We start from the raw sequence: 18,070 nt of genomic DNA on the forward strand, positions 1-18,070 counted from the left end.
ACTGGATGAGTGTTAGATGAATAGATAAGAAATCTGTGTTTATTTTCTATTCTGCTGCTAATCAACTGAATGGCCTTGGGCAAATCATTTAAGTCCACTTGAGTCATTCATCTACACTCAAAATCTGTTGGCAGAGGAGTGAGGGGCACAGAGGTTCACACTGAGTGAAAGGATTGTGATGGTTCTCAGAGCCCAGTGGCTCAGTGCCGAGCTTCCTGGGTGGATGAACCATCTTGGGGGACTGCATGGAGAAGCCGAGAGCTTGGCACTCTGCGACCCCTACCCTTGTTTCCATTGTAGCAACTCAATTCCAGTTGTTTCATATATTGTAATATATGATTTTAAAAACATTTTCTCAATAAATAAAATATTTGGAAACCTCTGGATTTTGTCATGTCTAAATTTCTGTCCAGTTCTCTGATTCTCATATATAATCCTTGTCAAAATGAACAGTCATGGCACCCAGACCATCTACCAGAATCTGTATTTGTGATTCTTTTCTTCCAAGGGAAGAGTAGTGGGATAATCTTGTGGCAGACATTCTTGGAGATATTTTCATTATTAACCCACTCAACAACCTCACTGAATGGCACTTTACTGCAACAACTGATGAGGAAAATGAAACTCAACAGAGGGAAATTCCTTCTTTTAGGAAGAGATATTTTGGATAAACTGAAACAGCTCTGCCTTTTCCAGGATCATGCACCTTTCTCTACAGCACGCATTTGTATTTTTATAGGAATCTGCTAAGATATTTTGATAATCTTTGTATCTAGTAAATTTCCCTTTGTGAGTAACTCCACATTTCCTCCTTTATAAACAGATTTTATTGTGAATAATGATTTCATGGAATAACATGCTTTCCCCCAGATCCTACACACTATGAGTGAAGGTGTAAAAACCCTAACTCTAGATCCTCTTCTTTCAAGTAACATTAGCCTGGGCTTAATTCAGAGCAGTGACCAAAAGATTAAGTTTGCACGCGAATTACCTTTTGGGCTGAGACCACCAACTAAACCTCAGTGCTCTGATGCGTATTTTCCTGTGATTGAATTAATGTCTGCCCCTGGGAAAAGGTGATTTCAAAAGCATTTTCTTTATAGTCTTTTAATAACAATCATTCTAAGGAAGCAGATAAAGTCTTCATCATTCTTCAATCCACCCTCAGTCATCAATGATAAAAGAGAGATGGGTGGGAGCACCCCACAAATGACAGTGACGTAACAGAAGGATTTGAGTAGATGGTGCTGTGATTAGTGAATATAACCTTGCAGACTATACTGGACGTAGGAAGCAAAACATCATTGAAAGCCCAGTATTTTCACACAGTCATTTGCTTATGACCCAGAAATTGACTGGGGACCTATCATGGTCCAGGCACTGTGTCCAGCCCTAAACCAAGTACAACTTTTCTCCTCTGCCTCCATGGAGACCTCAGAGGATCCAAACAGAAGTGGAATGCAAAAACCATGAATATTTATTAAAGTCACTGTTACAAAATTTCAACTTAGGATTTTACATTTTCAGAAAGCTAGGACACCGCCCTCCCTACCCTGAGATCACCCATCCCCAAGAACAGCCTTCCACAAAGTCATGAGTTAATGGGTACCATTCGTGATAGTGAAGTATTTTTGTTCCCTGGCTCATTCAACAAACATTTATGGAACATAGACTATGTGTTTGTCCTCTGAGGACAAGATGCCTGACCTCAACTAGCTGTAGTCCCTATACTCACTAGACATTCACGTATTTCAGTAGGACAGTCAATAGCAAGTAAAATACAACTGAAAGGTATCTTAACATTGTTAAGCAATGCTCTTTAGTTACAAAATTTAGAGATCTTTTAGTTAGCATTATATATGGAAGATGTTTGAAAGAAGTATGGGCCTTGACATAATTCCTAACTCATTTAAAACTTGCAAATGCATACTGATTTACAGACCACTCAGTTATTTCCTGAGATTGCTGAATTACTACTATGTAACGAACATTATGGATTTGGAACCACAAAAGCAACTCGACTCAAATTCCAGTGGAAGAGATAGGCATACAAAGAACAACCACAACTTCATATCAGAGATGCTTTAGGAGTTGACCAAGTTCTTTCGAAGCACCGAGAAGGGGATATTAACTTAGAAGATCCAGAAGCACTGACTTTGCAGTTGGCTTTGACATGTGTTGAAACCCAAAGTACAAATTAGGTCATTTTATTTTTGAGATGGATAAAAGTGTCAGCCATAAAAAAAGAAGAATGATCCAGTTTTTTTTTCTACTTGTGTGGGTGCTAGGATGGAGACAGTCATGGGTGTGAACCTCTGCCTCTTCCTGTGCTTCCCATCAGAAACTCATCGCCTCCAGTGCCACATGAGCACTCTCATCAACGTTGATGATGCCAAAAGGTCACAGACAAGCTGACAAAGCAAAGACAGAAGGCTGCCCTCAGTCTCAAGGTGCATTTTTGTCATATAATAAAGTGAACTTCAACCTCATGAGCTCCCAGCACAGGGGAGGGGTATAGAAATCCAGGGGCAGACCTGACCTCTGCAGCTGTAGTCTTGACAGGAGGTAGAACAGGTTCTCGATGATGCTAAATGTCCACTCCAAATGCTCCAGCTATGGCAATGGTGTGAGGGTCACCATTTCCTCCCACATCACCGTACCTCCCATGGAGGTTAAGCATTTGGGTTCTCCATCAATTCAGGATAAAACTCAGTTCTGAAAAATTCCTCTAAGCTACCTTCTGTTAGAAAAAGTATTTATCATGTAGATACTGCTGTCTTTGAGGTTCAAAGGTAAAAATGACCCCAACCCATCACACTCTCTTCTTCCTCCTCAAATGTCAGGAGGCTTCCTCATTCTTGAAAGAATCAGTCCCAGAGGAGCAACACACTCTCCAGCGGAAAACAGCAAAGTTAATGGAAGAGACAGACATCTCAACAGGGCAGTCCGTGCTGCCTAGGGGAGGTGATGTAACTCTAGGTTGTGTGTCTAGTGGCCAGGAAACACAGGATCCATGCAGGGCAAGCAGTGTCCAATTTCCTTGTATACTTCACTCACATCTGGCACCAGTTGACATGGATCTCTGCCCTTTAAACTTCTGAAAAGGCAGCCCTGAATGTCTTTCTACACGAGTCTGGTGAAACAGAAAATCATTTCCTGCAGAATTAAAGCCAACAATCACAATCAACATATTTATGAGCTGCTGAGAAGACATCAAGTCGAGGGCGCCTCACGTGCAGTGTCCATCCATGTTTGCATTTCCCTTCCTAAAGGGTAAAACCTCCTTCTTAACCTCAGACATCACAGTTCAGATGAAGTGCAGCTCCCAGTACTTTTCCCTGGTACAGAGAACCTTTCCCTGTCAAAGACAAACATTGAAGGAAGTGGAGTGCTGTGTCTGGTGGCACCCAGCTGGTGGGGGGGACAAGCTGCTGACAACTTATTATGCACTTTATCTGTGCTTACCTCTTTTGGTGTTCTTTAATGGAGACAGTTCTCTTTACAGGGAAAGCTACACTGGACTCATGATGGCCACTTCAGGCTCCATCATCAAACAGAGCTCATCTCAAGGTTTGTCTGCTCTTTCCAATGCTGCCCGCCCCAGAAACAAGAGGTTTTACTTCAGTATCCCCCAAGGGCATCTGTAAAATGGGTGTGATCATTTCTCTTCTCTGGAGCTGTTGTCAGGATGATAAATGGAAGATGAGGGCCCATGGAATGATGTGCAGCGGACAGTCAGTGCTTGTACACGTGAAGGAGTGTTTTTTATATTCACGTGAGTCTGTGCAGAGGATGGCTGCCTCATCTTGCAGGGGAAACAACTGAAAGACTCATTTAAGATCAGGGAAGTACAGGTGCTAGAGCCTTTAAACCAGCACAAGCCTATTTTCTGGAACTGTTACGCCTCATTCTCCAGGCAAACACAGTAAATAAACTATCATTCTTTACAGTCTTACATGTAGAGATAACAGATATGACGTAGCTACAAAGCAACACTTTTAGGGTCTTGTTATGAAGACATCATAGAATATCTATGCTGCAGAGTAGGTAAAATATCATTTTCAAGATATCTGAATTTCACATACACATATTCATGTATAGTTGAACTTTATCATAAGTTAGTATCATAAGTAAAATTAAAGCACGTATTTGAAAAATAGATATGCATTAGGGAAATTGCATCAGTTACTTTGTGATATACCTCGGGGCTTTATGCAATGTTTCTTTAAATTTTTTAACTTTAATTTTTGCTTTTTTAAAATTTTATTTAAGAAATATCCTACACAGAAGATCTATGTGAGACCTCAGTGGAAAGAAAGGGTCATCAAAGAAGAATGTACTCTTTTCTGAAGGGAGGAGAGAACACCCACTTTGCTTACGGCCATGTCCAAATACCGATGGAGTCTACGGTTACAGAAGGCTTCCATAGTCTTGGCAGCCCATGGCAAGAGCCTTGGATGATCACTGATGTCATAAATAAGAGTGTTAATTGTTAAAGTAACAGGGAAGTCCCTGTGCACTTACTCCCATATAGGACCTCCGTCCCTAATGAGTTATACTATGAGAATTGACTGAAAATTTTGTTCCCAAACTGTACTGTATATGTTGTGTGTATGCATGGGTGCAAACTGTTGAGGTCTATGCTTAGCGTGGAACTGGCCCTCTGTATATAATAAAGTCAAACTAAAAATGAACCATAATGAAGAAAGAGAGGGAGGTGGGATGGGAATTGGAGGGGGGGAGTGGGTAGGGGAAAAGAACTACTGTATTCCTAAATTTGTATCTATGAATCATTAAATAAAAAGTTTAAAAAAATTATTTAAGGTACACAAACTTCTTATATTTCATATATACAGATTTTGGAACATAGTGTTACTTCCCACCCTACCCTACCTCCCACCCATGCTCCCACCCTTCCTCCTTCTTCCTCTCTTATTCCCTCTCTTAATTTTTACAATGATCTGCTTTCAGTTTACTTTATGCTCAAAAGATTAACCCTACACTAAGTAAAGAATTCAACAAATAGTAAGAAGATAAAAACATTGTTCCTCAACAGTAGAGACGAGGGCTATAAACAATCATCAAATCTCAAAATGTCAATTTTACTCCTATACATTACACTTTCTGTACTCTATTAGTTATTATTTATTTATTTATTGTAATTTATTTGGAAGGCAGAGTGACAGAGAATTTCAAACAGAACAGGAGAGAGAGAGTTTTATTCTATCTGCTTCACTCCCCACATGATCACAACAGCCAGGGCCGGGTCAGGCCAAATCCAGGATCCAGGAACTCCATCTGGCTCTCATACTTGGGTGCCAGAAGCCCAATTACTTAGGCCACCACGTGCTGTCTCCAAGGGTGTTCATCAGCAGAAAGCTGGATAAGAAGCAGAGTTGAGACTTGAACCCCAATATACCATTACAGGATTAGATTGTCTCAAGTGGCAGCTCACCTTGAGGTCCCACATGCCCACTTACCCAGAGCTTTAAATTCACTGAATCCTTTTAAAAATTTTAGTCAATTTGAAAAAAGCATTCTTATTCTACTGTGAGTGGGAAAAATATACTCATTTGTGCATATGAGTGCATATATATGTATGCATATTAAATATATGTGTGTATATTTATAGGTCACAGACATATATATATATATATACACACCCACATTGTGTTGAAATATGTTTGACACATTCTCTCTCTCACACACACAACTTTTCTTCTTACCTTTTCCTCCCTATGGGTCCTCATTTGAATTTTCCACAGTGATTAGGCATTCTCTATGAAAAAGAATTTCTCATCTGTTTTTTTAATCACCATAGGTTTATGCTTCTTTCTTGATCCAATTTAATGGAATTTCATTTGTCTAAATGAGACTGCCGTTTTGCACTATCATACCCAGAGCTGTAAAATCAGCCTGTAGAATTGAAGAAATAAGCCTATGAGTTTTATATTTTCGATGAAGAAGGGAAACATAACTGTAATTAATGTGTTTAATACTGAGAGATGTGCATTGACTGTTGACTTTTATCAAAGCTTTTTCTTCAAGCGTGACTGAGTCTCTCTGAACATTTTCATCTCAGTGGCAAGTCTGTTTGGAATCTAGATAGAAACTTCCTGAAAATATTATTTTTGGAAAACTGACACTAATTGAAAGTCAACACTAATAATGTAAGGCCATTGGCGGCAGCAAAGAGTGATAGGAACAAACAGAGTTTATGAAGTTGAGCCATAGCATCTGGAGCCTTCCCTGGTGGGGGGATGAGAGCCAGTTCTGGGGCCTAGGAAGGGAGACTGGAATAAGCCATGCCCCGGTCAATTCTTTCAGCTTCATCATCCATCGTTTTATTTATGAATTGTCTTCCTTATTATTCATTCTAGAGGAGTTATCCTTTCTCTATCTTGACACTGTGGATTTTACAAACAATTTAACAAACCTTCATTAAGTTGTGCCACATACGGAAGCTATGGAGTTGAAACAAACATGGCTGGGATCCATGCAGTGCCTGCTGTGTCTTGTGACCATAGATGTGGCCTAAATAACTTTAGGTTGATGTGGTGTGGCCACATGGAAAGAAGAAAGAAAAACAAAGTGACTACAGTGTCCTTAAAAATAAAGATCGTGTCTTCCAGCTAACCAGAACAGCTGACACCTGCGCAGTGTTTCGGATGTAGCAGGTGGTCAGCCAGTGTTGCGGAGTTGGGGAAAGAGAGCAAGGAAAGGCAGTCACAATTTTAGAAGTTCACGGCGTGTTGGAGGTTCTTCACAGATAACCTGAATTTCTCCTCATATATGAGGAGCAGAGGGAAAAGTCACTCCAGAAACAGCAACCAGTGATGGGAGTAGGAACAAGCCAGCTCATAGAAGGTGCAAAGAAAGAAGTTCCCTATTACCAGATGATACAGTTTTCAATGGAATACTGGTAGAAGGTGCATTTGTAGGGACTAGAGAATGAGTAGCCTTTTGAGGGAATTAACTCACAGAAAATAAGACTAACGATCAAGTGGTGACCTAGAGACATAGCAAGAAGGCCACTCTGAACATCTTTTTTTAATCTTCCAGGGCCGATTCTTTCATTTGCTGGGTTGACTTCCTATTATCCTGGGACAGCAAAGTTGTATGACGCTGAAAACTTAAGTCAGTAGAATTTGCATTAGTCTTGGATTTAGTCAGTGATGTTGGCAATGCATAAGGAAGGACTGGAGCTAAGAATCAGACTCAGAAAATCAGTACAAAAATAAAACTTTATTATTATTATTATTATTATTGGATGTTCTTCACTCAGGGTGGATGACCTTCACGTCATGATCACGTAAAAACTACTTTTGGTGAAGTCGTTTTACTCCTCTTTCAAGCAATGCATGCATATGTCAGTAATAATCAGATTTTCTAAATCACTCTAAGTTAGGGCTGCTAGCTGTGGTAATTGGCAATTGGAATTTGATTGCAAATGTATCATTTAAAACACGATAGTAGCAATGACCCTAATCATTGACTGAACAAAAAGGTTCCCTCCTAAGACATTGGCTTTCCTGAAAGACTGATTCTTAGTTCCAGATGGAGGATACTAAGAAGCTGCCAGGGCGGTGGTAGGAGACACATGTCATAGGGAAAGGAATTGTGACATAGATTTTGCAAATTTGTGTCAACAGTATTTAAGAGGCTGGAAAAGAAATGACTTGTGTATGAAGTAAGGTAAAATGACATAGTTTGATGGAAGGAAGTCTGATTTCCCTCCTGAAGATACAGAATCAAATGTTTAGCTAAATGGTTAAGAAACCTGCATCCCACATCAGAACACCTGAGTTTGATTGCTATCTGCGGCTTCTGACCTCAGCTTCTTGCTAATGCAGATACTGGGAGGCAGCAAGGGAAGGGAAGGAGAGATGAGACTAATCAAGTAATTGAGTTCCTGAGACCTGGATTGCATTCCTAGCCCCTGACTTTGGCTGCAGCCCAGCCCCTGCCATAAGGGGGTATTTGGTGAGTGAATCATCAGATGGGAACTCTCCTTTCTCTGTCTGTATCCCTGTTTCTCCCATCTTTCTGTTTTCTGCTTCTGAAATCAATCAATAGTTTTTTAAAAATTCAAAGCCGTTCTCATAACATTTTGATTACATTTCACAGTGCTTTATAGGTAATATTTGAATCTGTGACTTTCCAATGGATATAAGCAGGTGGTATGATAATTACTTCTTGTACATACATCTTGGCTCACTGGTCAAATAAAAAAGACTTAATCTTTGAAAAGAGCCATGACAGTGGATTGTCCAAGTGGTCACGTTTATCCCATGTGACTGCTGACTGCAGCTATGGCATCCAGTGTAGGCTATCGGTGAGTTTTTAATTTTGTTTTCCACCTCTCAGAACGACCAAAGCAACATTTCTACAGAAGATATGTGTAAAATGTTTGTTGACTGATTAGAAACTGATTCTTTTGTGTATTTAGCAAGCTGGTTTCATCCCCTATATGACTCGCAGTAAAGATTCAATGTTATTGCCTAGACAAAAAAAGGTTTCTCTTTTGCTGTTACCTGGCACACATAACTCAATGTGAGACTTGATGGATGCACCTTTCATAAGTCAATAAGGGACTGACAGTAAGTTTTATATGTCTGCAAAGGCTAGAGCGAGGGAAGCAAGCAGGAGCCGCAGTGAAACCAGTTTGAGAATCAGCCAACAGGGCAGCCGTGGGAGGCTCCCTCTGCACCACCTGGGAAGCCCAAGCTAGTGCCTTCCCCTGTGCTCTTCCTGCCTGCAAAGCCGAAGCCAGGGACTCTGACCAAGAAACGACGGCCCTTGTGGCCATGGAAGCTTTTCTCTGCAGAATTCCGGGAGCATGACCTGTCTAGAGACATTTCTCTCTCTCACATTTCTTGAGGCATCAGACCCCAGGCTCCTCTCTGATCCTTTCAACATTCTTTCTTTCTTTCTTTTTTCTTTTTTTTTTTTTTTTGACTTGTTTGGGGGAGTAAAGGAATTGCTGAGTCACTTTTATTGAGTGGTGAATTGGTACTGGGTTCAGAGTGAGTTGAGTTTTATGTTGTAGTTGAGTTGCTGGGTAGAGGTCACTGCCACTGATGGTACCTTGTGGTTGAAACAGCACTGGGCTGTGAACCCAGAACACTGAGTTCTGGACACGGATTTGACTTTGTGACATGGAACGAGAGCCTGTCCCTGTTTGCCACGGTGCCTACAGTCAATGCTTGTGTTCAGCAGGGTCATCTGTAGTCAACGGACGCAGGCAACATGCAACAGCACAGAGATCTGGGAAGCTTCTCGTTCTCCGAGTGTTCTCTTTATTTTCTTTCCAATTAGTTTTATGTGCCTATTTATTTTTCTCAACAAGTTCATAATTTCATTTCTTTTCTTCTGTTTATATTCCCTCTCTGTTTCCACCCAAACCCTGCAGCGTTCCACACTCTGAAAATCTGCTTGCTTTTTAAATCCATCTGCATTGAATTATTTATAGTTTTGATAAAGTCCTGTTTTGTCTGATGTTTATTTTCTTTAATAACAAGAAACTTTGGTGAACTTTTCCAAAAGACCAAAAAAGGATTCTCATTTTCAGAGATGCTAGGCAACCCTGGCCAAAATGCACAAAACAAGCCTTGGGTGCCCTTTCTTTTGTGAGTTGGGTTTTTTCCTCTTCTATTAAACATTCTTTCATCTAAATATGTTGTGGGGAGAAGCAAAGTAAATCACTCCTTTGAGCTTGGACTTTATCCAGAGCATGATCACATCTTTTCCTTGCTGGCCGATCCGTCTACTTCAGTCACTGCAAGACCAATAACGACACATTACACCTTGAGGGGAGCAGTGCCTTGTGACTGGCAGGTATGGTCACATGACAAAGATGCTGTTTCAATTATTCAACATTTTTTAAAAATTCAGTTAATTTATTTATTTTATTTGATAAACAGAGAGACCTAGACAGAAAAACATCTTCCATCTACTGCTTTATCCCCGAAATGCCAGCAGCAGTCAGGGCTGGGTCAGCCTGAAGCTAGGAGCCAGGAATTCAATCTGAGCCTCTCATGTTACGGCAGGGACCCAAGCGCTTGAGTGATTCTTGCTGCCCTTCAGTGTGCTCAGGAGAAGGGAGGCGGGATGGGATTGGAGCTGGGATGAGAACTCAGGCACTCTGATATGCGATGCAGGTGTCCCAGAAGCATCTTCACTGTTACACCAAACACCTGCCCTCACATGGTTCTGATGATTCAGTCTCCATGAAAGCAGCTTGACTCTGAGTTTACTTCTGTGGTTTTTCCGTAGTTATCTCTCTAGCTAAATTCCTATGTTCCTCGTACCACTGAATGCTTCGAGCCTTGGGAAGTAAACAGTTTCAACCACATCCCCCTTCCTCCACCATCCCTCCTCTCCTGTGCTGCACCCATTCCACCTATCATTGCCCCATGGAATTCCTAAGTGTCCATGTTGGAGGTCTGTCAGCAGGAGTGGGTGGGGAGAGAGCCTGTCAACCTTTAGTGCTGCATAAATACCCATCACACACACACACACACACACACACACAGCTTACACTCAGAAGGTTACGACTGGACGCATGGTCAGTGCTACAAGATGACCAAAGATAAGAAAGAAATGCAGAGTAAACGGGTAAACCAGATGCTGTAAGTTAGCTGCACCAGTCAGGGTACTGTAGACTAGAACACTGAATGAAGGAAATAACAAACACAAGTCTCATGTCTTGGTCTGTTTTTGAGGTATTTTGTTTGTTTGTTTTATTTTGTTAAGGGAAAAATAGGAAGTTTTCTTCCCCACCTTGCCTTTTATGTCTTCCTCTCTCTCTCTCTCTCTCTCTCTCTCTCTCTATATATATATATATATACCCCACCCCCTCTCCGATCCTTCCTTTAAGGTTTAATTTAACAATAACATTTGCGATCGGGGTCCTGCGCATCTCAAGGGCATTGCGCTTGAAATTGCACACACTCCACACCATTTATCATAGGCTGACATGTGTCATGTTCCAGACTGCGGCTCCAAGAGGTTACAGCTCACGACTGCTCCTTTGTTGATCAGCTGCCGAGACAACTGAAGCACCTTTCTTCCCTTCCCCTTTTATTTTTCCCCTTCTTATTATTAAAGCTACCTCATTCGCTTTTTGAAGGCCTAACTCACCCCTTTTTGCAGAAGAAACACAAAAGGATTTGTATTGTGTTGGATACTATGTCCCTCACTTCCTGAAATTTCTGATGGGGGCCACTCAGTGTTTAATAAGATTGGAATGCACCACTAATAAACTTTAATCTTTGTTGAGAGAGAAACGGAAAAGGCCATTAAACTCAGCCCTGACCTGGCTTTCTTCCCAAGCAGACAGCAGTCTGTGTAGAAGGGGGACACTGGAACCCTGACGAGGTCCTGTCACGGGGACAGAAGCTGCCCGCACCCTTCTCTCAGAGAATGCTCCTCGGGACCGTGCTCCTGTTTCACATGATCTCCAAGCCAGCTGGGATTTGAACGTGACCCTGAAACCTCCTTTTCTGCAAGTTCAATGATTGCAGTCATCTATGCAGCGGTGACTAGCTTAGGGCTCCAGTGGCCACACACCAAAAACTCAACTTGCTTTCTACCTTCAATGGAAGCTGGGCTGATAGGCTATGGAAATGTTTTCCCTGGAGGCTACGTTAACCAATAAATGTTAATAGGGTGCCTCCACATAGCAGGCTTTGTCCTACAGTATTTGAAAGTCAGGATAACTGTCTGTGTTTCCTTCTGCTTTAAAACAGATGTCCAGAGTTGCCACTGTGATTTTAAACTGGATGTCCCATTTCTCATTTGTACACCTGGCCCCAACGTGTTTGTATTTGACCTTTCCTCCTCTCCCAGCACCAAAATTCCAGGTCATCTGCCTGCAGTGAACTCACTGCAGACCCTCTGGCCCCCACACAAACATTGAAGAAGCCCAAGCATGTTCCACACCTCTCCCCATCCTTTCCACAGAGCTTGCCACAGCTGTAGTATGCATTTTTATGCTTCACAACAAAACAAAGGCTGCTGCCTTCTTTCTCTTCAGCTCCTTTTGGTTCCTTCAGTACCTAGCTCACTGCAGACCCCCAAATGGTTGTTTGAGTGACTGACTAAAAGACATCAGCCCTCTCTGTCAGGGATCTGGGAAACAAGTTATCCACCTGCAATTCAGTGAGAGTTCTTATGCCCTCACTATGCTCAGCAGCTGTGAACCCAGTTGCCTCCATCCACTAACTTTGCCCCATTAATTCCATCATCTTAAGTCAACTCTCACTTCTAAAAAGTGAAGCTCCCATATGAAAGGAGGGCTTGGATCAGAACACACAGTGGCCTCTCGGTGGCTTTCAGAATCATAGATGTGGCCAATTTGCCTTCACCTGCTAGAACTTACCCATGGAGGACATTTGTCAGCTTGAGAGTAGAGAAGCCTTCAGTTAGGTAGCATCGGGCTGATGAATTGCCGAGCACCTGGAAAATTTGGGGGCCTATTCAGATGATAAGATACAACCCCTGGTCACAAGTCACTCCAGTGTGGCAGAGGCAAGAATGAATTCCAAAAGACAGGGATCCGGCCAGGGACTCACGGGAGAGTAAAGACAGCCCCCCTGCACAGCGACAGCCTGGGAGGAGGTTCACTGGCTCACTGAGTTTGATTCTGTAGGGAAGAAGTGGAGCATTGGCCAGGGGTGAAGATCAAGAGTGCTGCTTGGATGAAGATTGGGGGTTTCTGTGCACAGCAACTGCTCTTTGCCCCACTTTGATTGGCACCTCCTGCAGGGCTAACAAAGCCACTTACTCTGCTTTGGGATCCTTCAAAATATATCTGTGAAGTACACTAGGTCACCCAACCCATAACAGCAGGTTATCTCAGAGTTCTCTAAGGGGTCCCTGAAAACAATGGATGCTTCCCATAAGTAAGAGTTACATGGATTAAAAACTGCATGTGATGACTTGGGTGTATGCATGAATGTATGAATGTGTGTGTGTGTGTATGACAGAGAGGGAGATGGAGAAGGAGGGGAAGATGGAGAGGGAAAGAGGGAGAGGGAGAGAGAGAGAGAGAGACTGTCAAGAGGTTTTCATTGTCACAGCAATAGGCAAAATCCTTGAGGGAGTCTCAGAAGAGGTGAGCTGCACTATACTAATGGGTTGGGTCACTCATTGGAAGGGAGCCCTGGCTTCTCAAATGATTTGAGGCAGACCCAAAAAATAATGGACAGCTAAAATCAGAGCTCAAGGTTCAAGTAGAGAAAAAGGTGAACCAAGGAGATTCTTGCAATGCTGAACCACCTTACTGGAAAGTGAACAATTCAACTATCAACTAGTTGTTTTATTTCTATGACACCAACATTAGTGATGTTTCCAACCATTTCTGTATTTGGCGTTACTTAGACTACATTAAGATGATTCATTTTTCACCCAGATATTCTAAGGTCCTGAAAGATGTATCTTGATTCTCATTTGAGACCAATACTTTGGCATATTACTGAAAGAGAAAGTATTATATTAGAAAGACTAGGGAAAGGGATCGATGTGTAAGATCTGACAGTCTAAGAAAATGGAGACAACTAAGTAATTTTTTCTCTCTCCTAGGTTTGTAGTGCTTTTCATATCTGCAAAAGTATAAATACTATGCTACAATTCTAAAACAGTATAAAGTCACATAATTATGATTTACCTTCCCATTGATAATATTTTCAAAATTGATTAAAGATCATGGAATCATTATGTCAAATATGTCAACATTATCCAGTTGGTGTTTTTGTTACTATATTGTTTTTTTTTCACATTCATTAGAATCTTAAAAATAATCTTAGAAACCCTTCACATTCATTTCCTATTAAAATAAGGAACCTATAGAGAGATCAGCTTTTGGGTATTAAGAAAGGGGTGGCTCAAAGGCTAACAAGGTCATCTGATTCCTGAAAGGGGAAGGTGCCACCAAACCAAACAAGTTAAGACAAAAAGCAAGATAAGACACAATAATAAGCTGAAAAGTATTTAAAAGCAATCAAGGGAAGATGTCAAGAACATCGTACAAAAGAATAATGATGTGTGTGCGGTAGATAGAATATAGATTACAATTTATAACAGGATGCAGGAAGGAGACAGGAATTGTTGATAGGACCTTGTGACAGAATTTCAACAAATCTCTTTTAAAAGCTTTCTCTTTGCCTTGGCATTGATTTCTGGGCCACTCTGGCAACTACATCAGATGAAGCCAAATGCCCAGGCTGGCAAGCATTGCAGGGCCAAGGAATAGAACCTGACGTGAACCTCAGACTTAGCCGTGATATCTGTGTTTTGCCAGTTCATCTACTAGGTCAGAAGCCACATCGCCTGTCTGTTCAAGATCACCCATCAAGGAGAGGTTTATTTGTGGAACATTTCTTGCATTTCTTCACTAATTTTTTTTAAAGATTTATTAATTTATTTTACAGGCAGAGTTACAGAGAGGCAGAGGCAGAGAGAGAGGTCTTACATCCACTGGTTCACTCCCCAAGTGGCCACAATGGCTGGAGCTGGGCTCATCCAAAGTCAGGAGCCAGGAGCTTCCTCCAGCTCTCCCACATGGGTACAGGGGCCCAAGGACTTGGACCATCCTCTGCTGCTTTCCCAGGCACACTAGTAGGGAGCAGCCAGGACTTGAACCAGCACCCGTATGGTAAGCCAGCACTTCAGGCCATGCCACAGCACCGGTCCCAATTTTCTTCACCATTAAGTGATCTGATCTGAGTGAACTTGGACTTCACTGGTCTCCATCCCTGAGTGATTATGCTCTTCAACGTGTTGGACTAAGGCACATGTCTAAATGAAGGCAAGAGTGGAACCATCGTCTGCCAGAAGCCTCCTTGCTCTTTGGGCTTTAACTGCAGTTTAGTGAATGACAACCCTGCTGCTTTGGTTCTACTCCATAAGGTCATTGTGAAAATTACACTGTGGGGACTCGTCCTAGAAGGCCTGCACTGCTGGGATGGTGGGGTGATGGCGTTCTTCGACAAGAAGCACCAGAGACAAGTTTCAGTGAGCACGTCCGTCTATTAACAATCAGCCACAAGCTTTTAAAGGGCAGGTAGAGGGGGCGTAGCCAGTTCAGGCAACACTAATTCTATAGGATAAGCTGATATTCGCACTGCTGTGCTCTCCAATCAGCTTGGAGGTCATGTAGCCTACGTAGCCTTCCAGGTAATCCTTATGGTCTGGGCCACACCTGGGAGCCATTTACCTGATTGACAATTGCAAGGCCCTTCAGAAAGAAGTGGGGGTAGGGGAAATGTGCCTGTTGATCTGCCGCCTGCTAATAGTCAGGTCATAGGGCCCTTTCTGGGAGGCATGGTGTGCCATACCCTCTTAACCTCCTGCACTGGCTAGGCAGGCAGTCTCCCAGCCAGGCACAGGGTCACCCACAACATTATGTAAAGTGCTAAGAGCAAGGCTTGGCTTGTGGTGGAGGCTTTGAAATGGTAGCTGTCACTGCTGTTGTTATTCTAGAAGGTGAACTAGGTGGGTAAACCAGGTTGCCATGGATGGTTTCCAGTCTTTCTGGGGCTCTCTCCTACCCCTACTCCTATTCTTTGTCCCTATCTAGGTCAACCTTGCTCTCTTGAATTTTTGTCCAATTTATCAATAATAACCATTAACATCTATTGCATACTCAGGGTGTGTTAAACACTGTGCTGAATATGTTACATGCTTCATCCATTTAAACCTCTCAAAAAAACTTGTGAGGTAAGCACTATTATTTCTCTTATTTATAAGCAAGGAATCTGAGCTTCACAAAGTTTAACTAACCTCCTTGAAATTGCACCACTGGCGTCTTAGCCCATTTTCCGTTGCTGACAGCACACTGCCACAGACTGCCTAAGTCATAAAGAAAATAAGTTCCTTTGGCCCACAGTTGTGGTCTGAGATCAAGAGGTCCCCATTGCTGATGATGGCAGAATCTGAGGAGTCGTATGGCAAGAAAAGGAACGTGTGACAGACGACTTTTAAAGCAGTCCCACTCTTGAGATAACTCATTAACCTGTTAATCCATTAGTTAACTAATCATGTGACTTGGTTAATCAGTTTGTGAGTGCAAAGCCTGAAATATCCCACTTGATCCCTGCGCCTCAGATCTCATAACGAGGGAGAGCTTCCTCGTGAGCTTCGGAGGGGAGCGTTCAAGCCACAGCACCTGGCACAATGACCTGGGAGGGCACAATGCCATAGCCAGTCTTCTCACCAGCAGCCAGGCCTGTCCCCGCCTCATCCCTCGATGCTGCAGCTGAACTCAGAGACAGAGTTGTGCCCCTGATGCTCATGCCTGCGTTCTGGTGCAGAGCTGGCTCTTGCACAATTCCTGTCTCACCATATCCTCCAGCTCCTGCCCTGGCTTAGGCTGTTGGATTTGAACCCAGTGCCATCTGGTGCAGCCAACACGCCAGCCTGATCATCCATGACTCCCTCATTTAACATTATTGTTAATGAGCAGCCTATATGTACACCTACCAGATTTGTTTGTTTTTCAAAACCATTTAGAACAAGAATGTTTTTTACATGGAAGTAGTAAAACTTTACAATAGTAAAGTTCATCTTGCAAAATTCATGTCGAATTAAGTGGATGAATATAATTTTATAATTCTGCATCTCCTCACTGGAAATCATGCAGTACCCTTATGCTGTGGACTAACATTTGCATCCCTCCCAAACTCTGGATGTTGAAGTCCTGACCACCAATGAAATGGCTTTAGGTGAAGTCCTTGGGAGGAGATGAAATTATGAAGATGGAACTCTCATGAGTGAGCTTAAATCCTTGTAAGTGGACCCTAGAGAGCTTTCTCACTTCTCCACCATGTGAGGATACAAGGAGAAGATGTCACCTGGAAACTGGAAGCAGAGCCTTCCTAGACCCAGATCTGCTCACAGCTTGCTCTTGTACTCCCAGTCTTCAAAACTATAAGAAACACATTTCTGTTTTTTTAAGCCACATGGACTATCATTTTTTTGTAGTGGCATCCCATACTAAGACTCATTATAAAGCGAGAAAATGTCAGTTAACCAGAATATTTAGGAAATGGGGCTCTCTGGGTAAATAGAAATTTTCGTTGTCATTGTTAATTGATTATTAAGGGGGAAAAAAACTCTTTTGTTCTCATTGTTATTATTACTATTTATTTTTTAAATGGATGAATTTATAAACCTGCTTTGGCTACTTTAATGAACTGAAATTGATCCTTTGTTTCATTATTTAGATTATTTTTTTAATCAGGTTGGTATGAAAATATCCATAATATCTTTTATTTTAACATTCTTTATAAGTACAAATCAGTTGAAAAAATTCAGCAATTCATGTTTTTTATTTTTTTCTAAAGATTATTTATTTGAAAGGCAGAACTACAGAGAGACTGTGAGAGAAGGAGAGAAGGAGAGAGCAAGATCGAGAGCGAGAGCAAGATCGAGAGCGAGAGAGAGAGGTATCTTCTATCTGTTGGTTCATTATTTAGATTCTTACAGTTCTCCAGGGTCCATCTTAGGCATATGGATTCTTGGTATTTATTACCTTAAACATAGACTATGGAGAAGAGTAGGTACAGAAACAGTGTCTTCATTTTTGCTCTATGCTCATAAGTCTATAGTATTTTTCCTCATCAGAAGTGACTTTTATCCATTACATGATTCAAATAATAAAAGAAGAACTCATATTATTTGTGCTGTGTCAATCATTCTATTATTTCAACTCACCCTTTCTCTTCTGCTTAAAAGCGTGATACTGCTCAACAACTCTCTCCCCCACCACTCCTTCTGTGTTTCTCTTCCTCACTCCCAGCAGAATTACCTTCCCCTTCTCTGTATCCGCCCGGATAGCAGGTGTAGCACTTACACCCCACTTTCCCCAGCACTCCTATTCTCTTCTCACCACCTCATTTGTACTGGATCCTTCTGATGCCTTTAATCTGTAGCCACCATTAGCAACTCCACACGTGGTTCCAATAAGCTCCATCTTGACCTTAGTTACAAGGTCTTTTAAGTCAAAGTGGTTACTAAGAACCAGGACACTAAAGGAGACCCTGCCATTCCTTGGTTAAATGACCTTGAG

At 42.0% G+C, this 18,070-nt stretch overlaps 1 long non-coding RNA gene across 1 annotated transcript; it reads right to left on the reverse strand.

Moving 5' to 3' along the window:
* Nucleotides 1–5,732: 5,732 nt before the first annotated feature.
* LOC149122920 (uncharacterized) lies at nucleotides 5,733–17,871 on the reverse strand. Its single transcript, XR_016218498.1, has 3 exons — nucleotides 17,716–17,871; nucleotides 12,383–12,459; nucleotides 5,733–5,916 (listed from the first exon to the last, which is right to left on the reverse strand). It is a non-coding gene; the product is annotated as an uncharacterized LOC149122920 (long non-coding RNA).
* Nucleotides 17,872–18,070: the final 199 nt, after the last annotated feature.

This window comes from Oryctolagus cuniculus, chromosome 12 (genome assembly GCF_051225735.1).
Source record: "Oryctolagus cuniculus isolate XC-2025 breed Fujian yellow rabbit chromosome 12, ASM5122573v1, whole genome shotgun sequence".
Taxonomy (NCBI): Eukaryota; Metazoa; Chordata; class Mammalia; order Lagomorpha; family Leporidae; genus Oryctolagus; species Oryctolagus cuniculus.